A 14692-nucleotide genomic window follows, 5' to 3' on the forward strand; every position below is an offset into this window, starting at 1 on the left:
CCAGAACTGTTGACCTGAAGGACTGTTGAAGGTCTGAAATAGAAGTGGGCTAAGCACTGAGCCCTGTGGTACACCTTTTTTATTTTTAGAAGTGGCACCCGTGACTCTAACCTCATGTGTCTTTTCAGACAAATTGTTAGGAATCCGCTACGCAACATAAGGCTTTATATTCAGATGTAGAAGTCTGTCAATAATGCTTGCACTGGAAATCTTGTCAAAGACTTTGGCTAGGTCCAGATATGCTCTATGTACTCTATGACTACTATCCGCTGCTTTTGCGATTTTTTAAAGAAATTAATGAAGTTAAAAACATAGGACCTTCCTTTAACAAAGCTAAATTGATAAAAGTTCATGGTAAGAGATTTTCAATGTCTGGGTTTATTTATTTATGTAATTATTTATTTATTTGCGTTTGATTACCGGAAAAGTTGGACTGGGACATGTAAGACCCATTTTCAGTAGAGGCCTGAAGAAGTAAAGCTTACAAAAACATATTTTAGTGAGATAAAAAGATAATAGTAGATATTTTGTGAGAACTAAAAATGTATGACAGACAGTGGTCTGAGATTCAGTATATACTGGAAGACAATATATGTATAAAAAATAATTAAGATCAACAGTTACAGCAGTACAAACATCAGCTGAACATAAAATGCATCCATTGTAAACAGGGTGGCAATGCAATAACATAAGGAGGTAATCTGAAAACAAATTTGTATCGGCAGTTGCAGCAATATTCTTTAAGAAATATTAAGCGAAAAAAGTATATTCACTATAAAAAGAGTTGTGAGGTCTGAGATAATTATTTCCATAATATTACAAATGAGCTATTGGTTTATAGTTACAGCATTTGTAGCTGGGCCACCCTCTTGTAATGGCATTACAGTGGCTGTTTTCTGGGCTACAGGTGTGTAACAAGTGAAGAGGCTTAAATGAAAGAGGTTAAGTAGTGGTTCAGATAGGCCATATTTGGCACTGATAATCAAGCCAGCTGGTTTGTTAAAGATGCCCATGGGTGAGGTGTTTTAGCTTTTGCAAGGGGTGTTCCAGAGTAATTAAAGGGGAATGGGTCTAGACTGTGGAATCTGTGGAATAACGTTAATGTTAGATGGAGTAAAACTTGCACTAAATCTCTTACCTGTGACATTATCTATGTCCTTATGGTCAGAGTGTACAGTAATATTAAGGATAAACTCGAAACATTGTTGGGTGTTAGTTCTTAACTTCCTCACATAGATAAATAAAGATTCATAGATATTTTTCTTAAGATTTTTATCAGCATACTATTAAGGCTGGTGAAATAAGAGATCTCATAAGTATTAAGTAATTTCTTTATCTTGTTATGTAATTTATTTATATGGGTATTCCACCATAGGTGTTCGGTTTAATTTTCTCAATATATTTATCAGGAAGGGCAACAGCCTTATGAGAATAACTGTTTAAGTGGGGGTTAAAGTCAGAGACATAGGTAGTAGATTTAACAATGGAATGCTTTATAATGCAGTGCATATTTTTCATGCTTAGTTTTGCTTTTGTCATGCGTTATCATCATCCATTTTATACGTTGTTATTTTCCAATTCTCATAATTTTCTTTTATACTAAAGTACTTTCTCCAGTTTAAGGCAACATTTCCATTTCTGTATTCTCTGTATTTTCCATTTTTTTCTTGTCTTTTCTTTTACCACATATTGGCCAATGGAGCTCTGCAGTTTTGTACCTTGTGCATTTCCTTGTAATGTTGTTTGCTCTGAGTCTTCATTCCATACATGGTGAATATATTCATTTCAGACACTCTGCACTGAACTATCCCTACACAGGAAAAAAAAAACTGTCCTGCATATGTTATGGGTGCCATATGCCCTGCAAACATATTATGTTTGCTTATGTTAAATTCGGTTATCTTCTGTATTCAGTATTAGAGTAGGTTTCCGTCCTTCTATTCGCACATTATTATTCCTTTGATTCCAACAAAGTCTTTCTTAGTATCACAATACTTTTGTGCAATTGCCAAACTTCCTTTCTGACCTACACTTGCAGCTTTCCTGTTCAAAGTTAAGCAAGTGAAAATTAAATTTCACATGGAGGAATACACATTTTTCCAGCTGTTCAATGATATTTAACACTAGTGCTTCTCACTTTCAAAAATTAAATCATTACCTCTTGCCTTCCATAGTGAATAATGGCTGTTTCCTCTGTTTCTGTTTGTCTACGTGTTTCCCTTTGGCTCCCTATTGAAATGTCAACACTCAAAATGCCGAGTGTTGACAAGCCAAAAAAAAAAAAAGAGCAAACACCCAGGAAAAGAGCAAATCTTGTAGATCGCTCTTTTCATTTAAGCTTCTTTCTTTCAGAAATCACCATACCTCAAATAAAAGGAAATATTCCAGGAAATGGCCATCCCAGACCTAGTATATACAATTCAGTTTTTCATCCAATCAGTCTACTTGTTTCATGACTCACTCTAGCCGTCCAACATTTCAAATAGTTACCTTTCTTCTCCATTGCATTGTATAACTACATTTTCCTGATAGCAGATTTTTCTTTGCTCATTAGACTGTTATGTTTATATATATTTTATATTCTATTACATCCACATTTTTTCACGGCGAGTTGTGCTTTTATGTGACATGATAGAAACTGCTAAATTTCTGTTTTGTATATCATCACCTCTTCTCACTAATTTTGGAAAAGTATCCCAAACTATATCTAATAGCTCACTCTATGATTATTGCACAGAGTACCAGTTGAGTGACTGTGAGTTTGAAAACAGACAGCTGTGTGGTTGTTGTTCCATTAAAATGACTCCCAGAAATAGTATATTTTTAAGTCATTTTTACTTTGTTTTGCCTTTCTTACTCTTATATATAGATTTTAATTGTTTTTGAGCTCAATAGCATGGTGTCACTGCAAGAAAACTTGAATATTAAAATGTCTGAGTTTTAGGCCTTTAGCTTGAAGACATACATATTTGTGTACTTGCAGAAACTCCTGACTGAATCATTCTTCTGATGAGATGTTAAAACTATGTCTCATCTGCTGTGTTAATGGTAACTCATGTAGATATAAAAGGTCCCATGGTGCCTAGCTATAACACCAATTTCACTTCTTTACATATATTACATATTGAAATATTTCCACATTTCACATATATATCAAAATTCAGTCTCACCAATCTGGCATCCTCAACCACCTTCCTATCTTTCTCAAACTATCTGCCTCAAACTATCTTGCATATTAAAATAGATTTCACATCTTCCTGAATTTGAAATTTCTCATATGATACAAATAAACTGACATCGATTTTATCTCCTTTTTACTATTATGATAACCATAAAGAATCATGACCATATTTACATATTTTATTTTTAACATTTCCCATTAACTTTTCTTTATTTATAATATTCCAGACTTTTTTAACCCTTCTTTCACCTTCCGAGAAAACATGTTCAGTTGTTTCTAACCTTTTACAGTATAAACACTATCTTTTTCTATTTGTTTTTTAAAAAGTACTACTTTCACCATAAGCTTGTTAATGGGTAATCTCCAAATAAAATCTTGACATACTCCAACACTTTCCAACTTTTTATTTTCTTTCTTTTCCTAATAACTTTTACAACATTCCATGCCTCTCAAAAACATTTCCCAGTATTCCTGTTAATAGCTTATATTTTCTTCCCTATCCTTGATTTGCTCTATTAAAAATGTCTTTCTTCATAAATTTAGCTAAAAAAGGTAAAATGTCTTCTCTCCTGTATTTTAAATAATGCTTCTTTGTATATAAGAAAAATTCAGTTTTATTTTTATTGTCCTCAAACAAGCTATTTTGTACACCATAATATTTTGCATTATTTCCTTCCAGATGCAATAATTCCCTGTGCAACATATATATATATATATATATATATATATATATATATATATATATATATATATATATATATATATACATATATATGTGTGTGTGTGTGTGTGTGTGTATGTGTGTGTGTGTATATATATATATATATATATATATATATATATATATTTTTTTTTTTCCATTTATCTGCAAAATAATTATTTCTGTAATTAAACATTCATATATTTTCTTTAAAGTCTAACCAATACTCAGTGAATGAATTATAGAAAGCATTCATTGGCTTGCAGACTTTCCAACAATTGATTTCTTCCTTTAAAACCTGCTTAATAATACTTCCCTGTACATATTTCTTTCCTTAATTTTCCTATACAGGCATTCTCATTTTATTCAGTTTCTATCCAGATCCTTCTATGATGTGAACAAAACACTAACAATAACATCAGCCATTACCTCCTTTATATATTCAATTTCTGTTTGCAAATTACCTCTTTTATATGTGCACTGATTATACTTCCAAGGACATAAATGCCCCCATTTTATAGCATCCTTTATCTTTTTAGTACCCTTTTCTATCTTTTTCTATATCCTATAATACTACAATGGAAGTATCCCATAATAACAATAATGGATGTATTAACACATTTACATGACAAAATATCTTCAAATAACTTTTTTCTTTCCTTCAGTATCACTAGACACACATAGACCGATACATATCAGACTCTCTTCTAACATCAACAATAATTTACTGACTTGTAATTGTAATACACACATTTAGTACTTTTATATATTCTCTAACCAAAAAAAGAAAAGAACATCTTTTCATCATCTTTTCACTCCTACATTCCACACTATCTATTGACACCATTTTTTTTTCAAACTGGAGCCTCTCACACTCTGAAGTACATCTATTATCTTGTAAACAGTAGATTTCTGTTCTCTGATTCTTACAATATTCAATCATTGGTAATCTCTTAGCCTTATTAATTAAGCTATTAACACTTACAGAAATTATTTTACATTATTATTTTCCTTTTTTTCTTGGCTTTTGTGGGCAAGGTTTCCTCACTTTTAATCTCTCTCTCCAGTAGTATATATTTTCTATTTTTCTTATAGTGTTTATTTTCTTCTTCTTTTGATTCTGAATTTGTACTATCTGAAATTCCATCTGCTTCAATTTCTGTATCCCTTAAATATTTTCATGCTTCATCTTAATTCCTTTCTTGAATAATTTTTGTAATATTTATAACATCCTCCCCCCACATCCCTTTCCTCACCCAACATGGTGCATTAGTACCTTTTCTTTCACAATTTTTCTGGTTTGTTATCATTTCTCAAAGCACTTTCTAATACATTCTTTGTTTTTACTTACTCTCTGATCCTTTTCCTATTTTTACAGTCAAGTCAAAAATATCCTGTAAACTTACACTTTCAAAATTATTGTATGTATTTACTCATCCTATGACCTCTTTGTCCACACTGATTACATTTAATCTTTTTACATTCACTAATTAAATGATCATTACTCTGAAAAAAGCAACATGTTTTTGGATGATCACTATACCTTAATATACCCCTAGCCCCTGGTTCAAAAATAACATTTAGCAAATGCTGTAGTGTTCCACCTACCATTTTTAATATGGGGTCAAATCCCCATCCACCATCCCATACACCTCTTGCATTTTTAGTCTTATTAACATCTCCAACTTTAAAACACAGTTTATTTAAACATTTTAGAATATCACTTTTTTAATTACATCAGATCTAAATTGTAAAAAATCATTTTTAATGTAATCCTCTGACCTTTTTTTCACAGATGTCAAACAATCATTTCATCAGCATTTCAGTTTCAAAAGTGATACTGCAAAACTGTTCCGTACCTAAAGGTATAAAGGACCTAACATCCTTTAAACAAAAATAACAGAAGGTAAAACAACATTGTCCCAAATGAAATATCTGTCCATAACAGTCATTAGATTTTATTTTGGCAGTACATCTTTTCTTTTTAGTATATGTTACAGTACTTGAATCTTGATTTTGTATCTCTCCCACAGCTGCTGAATAAGTTTTCTGATTTGAACTGTCACTGTCCTGGTGACCAGAATCTTTCAGTTCTTTGCCCCCTCAAATATAATTTCAGCCATTTTAGTCCATGGTACTTTTGAAATTCACTAGGGTCATCTTATTTCAAAAACTTAATTAACTTAGAGTCCTCTAACATTCAGGATTTAGTATCCTCTAGGAATCAGGAATCAGCCTCTGTAATCACACTCTTCTCACTTAATCAATCCAGCATGTCTTTCTCAGACAAACCAAATAAATGATGTCCATTGATACATCCCTTTTCTACTAACTCCTCACAATACTCAACTTCTACCACTTTCTTCAGCTTCTCAGTAACAACAGAAAGTTTAGTACCAACACCAACACTCAAACCGTCCTCCTGCTCCATTGTGGTAGTCCTCCCAGCCATCTATGCAATAGGAAGGAGAGCTGGAAATGTGTATACACAAATAGATTAGGGTATGTTCCCTGATACTCTGCCCAAATTTCTCCTAGTAGTACGAATACCATCTCATATCTCCCCTGAAAAGAGGCCACTAGCCCAGTGGGATTAATCTGGTCAACAGGGAATAAATAAAATAAAATAATTAAAAACTTGTCAGGGTTCAGAACATATAATACATTCTGGCCCATAGTGAGCTGCAGGGGTATGTCCATATTTTTAGTGAATCGATTATTTTTTGACAGATGATCCATGAACCCATACTGGAACTTGAAGAAGTCTAGGCAGTTCTCAAAAACTTTCAAGCAAACTACTACCAACTGTAATTCCCATTATGTGCTCCCTCTCTGCATCAAACAGAATATATACTTATATATACTTATTATGTTTGGTATCTACTTCTCTGAAGTACAGGCTAACACAGAAGGTCTTTGGCTAACAAAGTTTGCAGATGACTGCAAACTAGGAGCCATAATCAAATCTCCTAACAATGTGGATATCCTACAAGAGGGCCTCACTGAGCTAGATGCCTGATGTCAAAGTCATGGCCTCAAGCTCAATGCCAAAAAGTGCATTGTCATCCCTTTTGGTAAAAACTCTGTACCCATGAACTACCACATAGGCGGTAGTCTACTTAACACCAAAAGTGTGATAAGAGACCTTGGGACACAGGTGGACAGCAGTCTCTCCTTTGATAATCGCATCGCCACAGTAGTCAGGAAATCCTTCTACATGGCACACCTCATCACAAAAGGTTTCTCATCCAGGAAAAAAAGAGGTCATTGTTTCCCTCTACTCATCACTCATTAGAACCATTATAGAGTACAACGCCCCTTTTGGTATGTACCTCACAAGGCATCTACAAAATCTGGAAAGGCCACATAAATACCTCAGAAAGAGGATTACCAGCCTCAAACAAATGCCCTACACAGATCGTCTAAAAAAACTCCAGCTTTACTCTGTTGCATATCGCCTACTCAGAGGTGATCTCTGCCTAACATACAAAGCTATGTCAAACCCAGAGCTGTTGGACATGCTCCACGTAAAGAAATCCCAATCCCTCCGAGCTACATGCTCTAGGGACCTAAACCTTGTCACCACAATAAACAGAACATGCTGGAGGGATAGATTTCTGTCTCAGAGACTTCCCATACTCAGGAACAAACTACCTATCTATAGCAAACAAACCTCTTCGTCAGCTCTCTTCAAGAAAAATCTTGATGATTGGATGGGTGATAGGAAATTCATCCTGGAGATCACTTCTGTGGCCCTGCTTGACAGGGGCACAGGAAAATAATTTTCTTGGGTGGCAAAAGCCAGGGTACCATTTGGCTAGGCTAATATAGGCCCTAGGGCCTATAGCCTAGTACCTACCTATGAACCTATGTACAACTTCAACTACTCCCTATAAAATGGCATCTCTAAGCTAGTAGCAAATATGCGCAAACAATTATCAGTGTTAGTAATGCTAATAATCAAACCTTTTCTGTTCTCACCAGATGTGATGATCGTCTCGACATTGTCCTTCCCAGCTTTTCCCTTTCTTGTACTGCCACCTCTTTAGTAAAGTCTGACCACTTAGCAATACAGTTTCCCTTAAACTACACTTACAAACCTCCCCTCAAAACACAGTATTTTGTGAATTCGCCAAAGCAAACTGCATCCTATTTACATGTTGACAATTATAAATGGTGCATTCTCCAACATAACTCTGTACCTGATGGTGCTGCATACTTCTTGAATTCTGTTCCCTTATGGACAAATGCATCAAGGAGTCCATTTCCATCTACCATAAGATTAAAGGTAAATTCAGAAATAAACCCAATATAGTGGAATTATCATATAAACAAAGTTTAAAACAAAAACTGGAAACTTCAAGTTATCTGTAGCAGATTCCAATTCTCACAATATACATGGAATTAAATAAGTAAAACTCTCACATACACATTCAATGAGTATATGGCCTGTTACAAACTTAGGGTCACTACTGAATTTAAAAACAACCACAAGACCTCCTTCAGTTGACTACAATAGGCAGTTTAGAAATGATGCATTGACTATACTGAACTTGTTTGCAAGCGAGTCTCTCAGTCTGATCCAGAAGGTATTACTATCCCCATCTGTTTGCTAGTAAGTATCAAGCACTACTTAGTTATCCTGTTTTGAATCTCTTTAATTTAAAACTTTCTGTGAGTGATGCCCATTAAACATATAGAATTGCCATAGTGAACCATTGCACAAAGGTGCCAAACCCCAGAAGCGATAGTCCTATCAGCATCACAAGTATTGTCTGCAATGTCATGCAGTGCACAATTGCTGAGCTGACAAGAAATGGCATAGGTGATCTACAACCCTGCACCCTCACAACTCAGATTTGCAAAAATTAGGTTGAGTTTATAAACCTAATTTATATCTTTAAAATGGTCACTGATGTCCTGTATAAGGGTCTGACAGTCCATACTGCTTACCCTGGCCTTGCTAATAAATTTGACACTATGCTGGTATCATAAATAAACTCTACCAGTTTTACATAAACTCATATGTAACCTGATGGATAGCCAATTGGTTCTTCAATAGAATTCATAGTGTTAAGGTAGGGATATGACCTCTAGCTGGGGGTCTGTTACTCCAAAAGTGAGTGAGATTTCACAAAGCTCTGTCCTAGTTTCCCTGCTGTTCTGCATCTATTTCTCAGAAATGAAAGCAGATGACAAGGGACTATGGTAAATTAAGTCACGTGATGACTGCAAACTTGTTGCAATTGTGAAATCCCTTTCAGACTCTCAAAATACTCCAGCAGGGACATTAACTAGACCAATACCTGTTGTGTCAGTAAGGGCTCACCTTAAATGCCAGAAAATGCAAAATAGTTACCTGTTGGGTAGAGAACAGCCCCTCTTCTTACTACATTGCTGGTACTCTCTCAAAACAGATGCAGGCATCTGGAACATGGATACAGTAAACTCTCAGTTAACTGGCACCCATGAGGATTGGTAGATGCTGGGTAACTGTGATTTCTGGTTGCTTGAGTGTTACTATTAAAAATAGGCCTGACTAATACTGTTCCCTATACAATTTGTTTGGTTTGACTTGTTCTCGGGTTGGGGAGAGGGAATTTATTCCTATTCTCCTTTTTTAAAACTCTTAAACTCTAAAAGCATAAGTTATGTTTCTGCAGAGGGAAAAACAGAAAGTGCAAGACATGAAAATTGTAGTGTATATCTTTGATTTTTTTTTGCCATTTGCTTGAGAGTCCTGGTTGCTTGAATTCCAGGTAACTGAGTATTTACTGTACCTATGTTGATAACAATCTTTCGTTTGATCACCCTGCCTTGGTTGGGATTAGGAAGTGCCTTACCTTCTTCAACAGATTTGTAGGGTTATTCTGATCACCATGCCTTTATTAGGGTTAGGAAGTGCTCCTACCTTGTTCAGTCAATTTGTAGGGGTGTTGCCTCTTGTTCCTTTATAGCCTTGGTCTCACTATACATTTCCCTTATTGGACCTATCCTTGAATACAATTGTTCTTTTGCATTGTATCTCTCAAAAAATCTTGACCAACATAAAAGACCCCCCCAAGATGTTTCTGGCCAAGAAAATTTCTGGACTACACAGTTTAAGTTATCCTGAAATAATAAAATTCCAAGCTTTCTACTCTGTCTCGTATAGAATCCTAAGTGGTGCTCTGTGTTAAGCATTTCAAATACTGAAAGTCCCAGTTCTTTCCAACCTCTACCACCTTTGCAGACCCAACAGTTTGTCTAACACTCATGCCAAAGATGTCATAGGTTCATAGGTGTGTACTAGGCTAATGGCTCTGGAGCCTTTACAAGTCTGGCCCATAGGATTACCCTGGCATCATGCCACCCGATCATAGTTCCCAGTGCCTCTGTCGAGCACAGCCACTGGAGTGATCCCCAGGATGAATTTTCTATTTCCCATCCACTCATCAAGATTTCTCTTGAAGAGGGCCAGTGAGGTGTTCTGTTTGACATGTATAAGTTCATAGGTTCATAGGCTGGTACTAGGCTATCGTCCCTAGGATGTATACAAGAATAGCCATAACAATTCCCTGGCTATTTCTTCCCACACTATTTACTCCCCTGGACCCCTGTCTAGCAGGGTGGCTGACGTGATCCCCAGGGTGAATTTCCTTTCTCCTATCCAATTGTCAAGGTTCCTTTTGAAGAGGGCCAAAGAGGCTCTCTGCTTGACATGTATGGGCAGTCTGTTCCAGAGTCTGGGGAGTCTCTGGGTCAGGAACCTATCCTTCCAACATGTTTTGTTCATTGTGATGACAACGTTTAGATCCCTGGAGCATGTGGATCTGAGGGATTGGGATTTCTTTAAGTGTAGCATGTCCAACAGCTCTGGGTTTGACATGGCCTTGTATGTTAAGCAGAGATCACCTCTGAGTAGACTATATGTGAGAGAGCATAGCTGGAGTTTTTTACGACGGTCAGCATAGGGCATTTGCTTTAGGCCTGTGATTCTTTTAGTGAGGTATTTCTGTGGCCTTTCCAGTTGTTGCAGGTGTCTTGAGAGGTACATATCAAATGGGGCGTTGTATTCTATAATGGGTCTAATGAGGTCTTCACACACCCCCACAAAGGTAACAACACCTAGACAGAGTAAAGCCCTGAATCCAAATAAGGCTAAATGGGTTTGACTACCAGCTAAGGTACCTAGTTGGAGCTGGCATAAAATTGGAGGGGAAATACGGGGCTTAAGCCTGATTGCCTGTGTTTGCACAGAGAGAAGGGGGGAGTCTGTGCTTGTGGCACACTGTTCATAATAGAATCATGGTGGGAACTAGGGCTCACACAGTGGTACCTGTCTACAAATTTACAGAGCCAACTGATAATGACACACAGAGGCATGACTGTATTTGAGAATGTTTTAGGATAGGTAGAAGAAAGAAGAGAGAGAGAAAGTAGACGAGAAGGACATTTTAGCACAGTAACTAAGGATATAGTGCTTGGAATAAATAGGAGATAAAAGAGGCAGGACATTAATAGTCCAGGTATTGTGCTTGTACGGAGCAAGGTATCATTTAGGTATTATCTAGTTTGTACCTTATAAGAGTTGTGTTTACTGTGTTTCTCAGAATGAGAGGAAGGGAGTTCTAGATTTTGCCCAGGAAAATGGAGTACAAAGAATCACCAACTGAGTTATTTTCTTTTTACAACAGTTAGCAACATTTTGTCAGTGGATCTCAGCTGTCTGCTTGGGTTATACACCTGTTGTACTATTCATTAATACTCGTCCATATGATATTCCCAACATAAACTTAACTGCATACAATATAGCATTAACCTAACCAAAGTACATAAATCTCCAAAAGTTCTTCAGAAAGTCTGCGCTCATATGGAACTGGCTGCCTTTTTTGCTTATTGATAATTGGTTTCAACTCATCATGTGTAGTAGTCAGGTATATAACTGAATTTAACAAATCTAACCCACTATAACTTTCTTCATTTTGCAAAACTCCTCTTTTTATTGGGTTAAGCGGTGATCCTCAAAGAAATCTGAAAATATAGCCAGTTATGTATACTTTTCAGCCCTTATTCAACAAAATGTGTGACAGGTTGTCAGAATACTCGACAGTAATGGAATACACTGGATCTTAGCAATGTTTCTGATGGGGGTGGCTTGTGGCACTAGCTGCTGGGCTACAGCTCCCCCAATAAAAAAAATGTAATACAACTTTTTTGCATTACTATTAAGGTTACCAATATCAGAACTCTGCAAAAGAATGTGTTGTTTAATTATTTTATTTTGTTGGCAAAGATGGCCCCCTGAATTTTGTCTTGGAGCTAAAAGCCCCTGTTATGACATTATGAAAGACTGAACCCACAGTGCTTTCCTACCTAAGTTAATGTGCAAACTACTGTATTTCCATGCTGAGTACATCAGTAGGAATCTCTTACTTCCTAGAAAAACAAGATGTCAACAAGGTCTTGCAGATAGAACAACTTCCATTGAAAAGTGGGATATGTGAAGATATGGTAGTGAAACTATGGTGAACTAAGTTGTTTTGATTAGTTACAATGCTTTAGAGGTGTGTAAATCACTGTCCAGTACCTGTCATCACGTTGTTTTGTAAGTGTGGTTATAGATAAAATCTTCATAAACAGTGAAACTAAAACTAAAAGGTGGCAGGACTTAAGTGAGCTATGTAATGTTTGACTTAAAAAGATTGGGTAGTTTATAAGTGATGTATACTGTTTGCATCTGGGAGTATGTCAGCATGGTTTGTGATGTAAAATGCTTGCAACTAGGATTGTCTTGGTGTGGTTTATTTTCATTTGTATAAATGTTTGTCTGTGTAGTAAGTGATAGATTAATAAAGATGTTTCTAGTTTAAAAATAGGCAAGAATTGAATAATCTATGTAACGTTGCTTAGGTTAAGTGATATATAGCAATATATATGAAGTAAAATGTTTGTTATGTTAATTATAGTGTGATTACATTTATATGAATGGAAACTTGCCTATGCCACAGATAATTCAATAAAGGTATTTGCAAAAAAAAAAAAAACAGTAAAACTAAAAATCTAATAGCAAACTATTTACTTCATTTTTTGCAACATCACTTGCAGCTTTAACATGAGTATAAGAGGAAATGAAATTAACTGTAAAACAAAGATGTTTCAGAAAGTGGCCAATACACTTTAAAGTACAACTGTCTGCCTAGTCCTGTAATGTACACCCTTGTTTTGCACTGCAGTCTATTCCACCTGCATAGTATGTCATCAGTTGCCCTGAAACATATTTCTATGAACCCCAGTCTATATTACAGTTACCCCTGCAGTTCTGAAAGTTTATCTCCTTGCAGAGATTTTAATACGTACATAATACTGATCAGAACTGATTTTGATATTGTTTTCAGTGCAACAACCATGTTGATGTTGCCCCTTCTCACCACAGCACAGTAATACTAATATGCAATTCAAAACAGAGAATTAAAATCTAGTACAAAACAGTTCAGTAAGTCAAAGTAAAATGCCTTGCAGAACTGCAGACACTGGTTGTTTCAATAATAAAATAAAATAAAAAATTAGAATGAGTGACACACATTTCACCTTAAGTCCTGCTTTCATAAATAAGATTAGAATACTTGTGTAGATTTAGAGACTGCAGGGATTATTGCATAGAGGTATGTGTAAAGCCATGGAATGTCAATTGTTTTATGTCCTTCTCCAGTCTGAATATTCAGTCTACAAATTTATTTATTATTTATTTAACATTTGTTAACCAGGAAAGTCTGATTAGGAACAAAGCCAATTTTCAGTTGAGGCTTGGGGAGAAAGGCTCAAGATGCATGTCTTTATAACATGGGAGGAAACCGGAGGACCCAGAGAAAACCCACATGAACATAGGGAGGACATGTAGACTCCACACAGAAGGCACTCCAGCCAAGACTCGAACCAGAGAACGTCTTGCTGTAAGGCGACAACATTACTGCTGTACTGCTAGGCCGTCCATGGATGGCGCTGTGGTGCAGCGGAAATGGAAAACTTCTTGGAATCATGAGCTGGGAAAAATCCTTCTTATGAACAATCTTTCCATTTTCAGTGGTTTACTACTGAGTATAAAATATTTGTTGATAAAATATTCCTTGATATCAACACCCTTATTTTCCTGGAAGAAAGTAAAAGCTGCTTCCCAACCCAACAGAAAGTAGTAATGCAACCACTGGAGTTTCCTGTCCATAAGATGCTACAAGTTCCTGAAAGCCTTTGTGAACAGTTTTTCAATGCAGCCCATATGTGGCAATGAGATATGATGTAAATAATAAAATTAAGTGCACAACTTAACTTGAGAACTCACAAAGAAAGTCTACCATAGCTTATAGTAACTGTAGCTACATAAATCTGATCTCATTTTCCTCCAGTGACTAAACAAAAGTTTTCTTATCTGAAGCTGTCTCAAGCACTTGACAAAGCTCGAGAAAATCAATTTTTTAAATGGCTGCTTCCTCTGGCAGGCCAACCAGTCCCCAATGGAGTGTTAGAAGAAGTAATTAACTGCCTTATAAATAGTAATAAAAAAAAAATACTTTTTTTAGGGAAACTGGACCTGCATACATGTAAAGTATGAGCTGTAAGCTACTTGTGTTCAACAGATTTACTCACAGCAACCCATTGACAGAAACTGCTGTGTTTATAATTAAAATAAAAAAAGAGATAAAATAAAAAATGGAGTGGCTCAGTAGCTTAAGTCACTGCCAATATAAAAAGTAACTAGGAGCGAATATGGCAGTGATGACTTTAAAGATGAAGGCTAACTTGATAACACCCCTGAAAGAAAGTACATTTTACTT

This window comes from Protopterus annectens, chromosome 2.part1, assembly GCF_019279795.1.
Source record: "Protopterus annectens isolate FY-2018-M chromosome 2.part1, PAN1.0, whole genome shotgun sequence".
Classification (NCBI taxonomy): domain Eukaryota; kingdom Metazoa; phylum Chordata; order Ceratodontiformes; family Protopteridae; genus Protopterus; species Protopterus annectens.